The sequence below is a fragment of the Lynx canadensis genome, chromosome B2 (assembly GCF_007474595.2).
Source record: "Lynx canadensis isolate LIC74 chromosome B2, mLynCan4.pri.v2, whole genome shotgun sequence".
NCBI lineage: Eukaryota > Metazoa > Chordata > Mammalia > Carnivora > Felidae > Lynx > Lynx canadensis.
Window position 1 is genome coordinate 9,333,802 of NC_044307.1, and position 3,133 is coordinate 9,336,934.

General features: G+C 37.1%; 1 non-coding gene and 1 pseudogene across 1 annotated transcript; one reads left to right on the forward strand and one right to left on the reverse strand.

The window, feature by feature from the left end:
* The first annotated feature begins 318 nt into the window (after nt 1-318).
* Nucleotides 319-422, forward strand: LOC115515109. The gene has a single exon (XR_003969172.1). It is a non-coding gene; the product is annotated as a U6 spliceosomal RNA (small nuclear RNA).
* A 492-nt stretch (nt 423-914) lies between these two features.
* On the reverse strand, nt 915-1,424 carry LOC115514725 (annotated as a pseudogene).
* Nucleotides 1,425-3,133: the final 1,709 nt, after the last annotated feature.

Here is a 3,133-nt window from a genome sequence, read left to right on the forward strand (position 1 = left end):
AAGGAAATACACAAAAACAGACTTAAATACACAGAACAAGCTCATGGTTGCCAGAGGGATGGAGGATACTGAGAGGAGTGAAAAAGACCAAGGAGATTAAAAGTACACCTATTGTGATGAACATGAATAATGTATAGAATTGTTGAATCATATTGTACACCTGAAATTAATGCTAATTGTACTTCCATAAAAAATAGTAAGAAATTATAGAAACAAAGGAAAATGGAAACACAACAAAACCTATGAGATATTGTAAAAGCAGTTGTGAGAGGGAAATTAATAGCATAAATTCATATTTTAAGAAAGGTAAAACATCTTGTGCTTGCTTTGACGGCACATATGCTAAAACCAGAACGATACGGAGTTTAGCATGGCCTCTGTGCAAGGATGACAAGCAAATTTGCGAAGCGTTCTGTATTTTTGCACTGAGTGGGGCTCTGCTCTGACAGTGCAGGATGTTTCTCTCCCTCCATCCCTCCCCCCTCTCAAAATAAATAAATAAACTTAAAAAAATTAAAAAAAAAAAGAAAGTAAAACATCTTAAAATGTATCCTAACTTTACACTTCAAGAATTAGAAAAGGGAGAACAAACAAAGTCCACAGTTAGCAAAAGAAAGGACAACAAAGATCAGAGTGGAAATGAGAGACTAGTAGATAGAAATCAATTGGTAACTTTTTAAAAAACGTATACTTTAGTAAGCATGTAAACAAATAGGTACTCTTTTGGAGAAACTGACCGAGATACATCTATTAGGGGACGCAAGTGTTCATCTAAATTTTCTATGTTTTTTTTTTTTTTTTTTTTACGGAATATTTATTGAAGTTGATTAAAGTATAATTTCTCATGTGCCATATTGGAAGTCCTTTATCGTAAGGACTATTCTTTTGTTTGATGACAAACAGCAGCCACATGGTCAGTGATTTTTTTTTGGACCTCCACATTGGATACATTCAATTTCTTCTTGAGACACAAGTTTCTTTCTGTATTTCTGAGGTGACGCTTTTATTATTTGAGCAGTATCTGGTGGATCCAGATGCATCAGCAAATCTGGTGATTTACCTCCCTTAGAATGCTGTGACATTGAAGAAGACTGAGATGGTTGTCCTACTGATCACAAAGCTTCTGATACACTGACTTTAGAATTGTCTTTTCTGGGGGCTCCTGGGTGGCTCAGTCGGTTGAGCATCAGACTCTTGATATTGGCTCAGGTAGTGATCTCGCGTTGGATTGAGCCCGGTGTCAGGCTCTGTGCTGTGTGTGAAGCCTGCTTAGGATTCTCTCTTCTTCTCTCTCTTGAACATGTTTTCTCTCTCAAAGTAAATATTTGAAAAGACTGGTGTCTTCTGTCAGGGAACCTTAATGGAATATGTGGCTTGACTACCTGAATGACCTTGCTGGCAGATGCCATCTTGGTGCCCATCATGACTCTGCGATGGGGCAGCTTCTGGGGTACTTGGTAGCCACAGAGATAACCATAAGTGTTTTGTTTTAAATAAACAAAGTTGATGAACTTTTAGCTACACTAACTCAAGAAAGAGCGAACACTCAATAAAAGTAAAATCAGAAATGAAAAACCAGACATTACAACTTACACTACAGAAATACATCGGGTCCTTAGAGATTATGATCATATACCACTAAATTGCATAAAGTAGAAGCAGTTTAAATATGTAAATCAATAAATACCATTAATAGAATGAAAGATAAAAATCATACAATCAAATCTCAATAGATGCACAGCATTTGACAGCATATGATATTTTTTCATGATAAACATCTACAAACATTTGGAAATAAAAGGATATCTCAACATATTTAAAACCACTTATAATAATCTCACATCCTGACATGTGCAACAGTGAATAATTCAAAGGTTTTCCCGTAAGATCAGAATGAGACACAGTTGCCTACTATCATCACTCTTAGGCAACATAGTGCTAGAAGTCCTAGCTATAGAGAAATTAGGCACCAAAGAAATAAAAGCAATCTATATTGGAAAGGAAAAAGTAAAATTGTCATTTGCAACCGATATGATCTTACATATGAAAAATCCTAAAGACTCACCCAAAAAGTATTGGAACTTATCAAACAGATTAGTAAAGTTGCAGGATATAAAATCAACACTTAAAAACCAGGTTTCAGGGGTGCCTGGGTGGCTCAGTTGGTTAAGCATCTGGCTCTTGACTTCAGCTCAGGTCATGATCTCATGGTTCATGAGAGTGGGTCCCATGTTGGGCCCTGCTCTGACAGTGTGAACGGCCTGCTTGGGATTCTCTTTCTCCCCTCCACTCTGCTCATGCTCTCTCTAAAAAATAGTTAAACTTAAAAAAAAAAATCTGTTGCATTTCTCTACACTACCAAAAAATATCTGAAAAAGAAACAAAATTATGCCACTTACAGTTTTATCAAAAACAATGAAAAACTCAGGAATACATTTAACAGAGATGGTGAAAGATGTACAATAAAAACCATAAGACCTTGGTGAAAGAAATTGAATACAACAAATGGACAAATACCTTGTTTTCTTGGTACAGAATACTATTGTTATCGTTACAATGTCCATACTACCCAAAGCCACGGATAGTTGCAATGCAAACTTTATAAAAAATGCAATGGTATTTTTAATAGAAATTGAAACACCAACCTAAAATTTGTATGGAACCATGAAAGACCCTAAATAGGTATAGCAATCATTAGGAGGAAGAACAAAGCCAGAGACGTCATGCTTCTTGATTTCAAACTAAACTGCAAAGCTATAGTAATTACGACAGAATGGTACTGAAGAGGAAGGAAGATTGCAAAGTAGGAAGACTCTGAGCTCACTTAGTCCTGTGGGCACACCACAGCTACAACTGAATATAATGCAACTCACTGTGAGAAAGACCTGGAGACTAGCAAAACAGCTCTTCCACAGCTAAAGATAAGAAGATAAAGCCACCTCAAGAAGGGCAGAAGGGGAAGACATGTTTGGGAGCTAAACCCCCAATGTTACAACCCACAAATGGGAGGGATGTCACAGGTGCAGAGGCCTTCCCTGTGGAGTGATGGGTTGAAGTCCCAAATTTGACACCTCCTACCAGGAAGATTTGTCCTGGAAGATGAGCCCCCATAATGCCTGCTTTTCAAAACCAG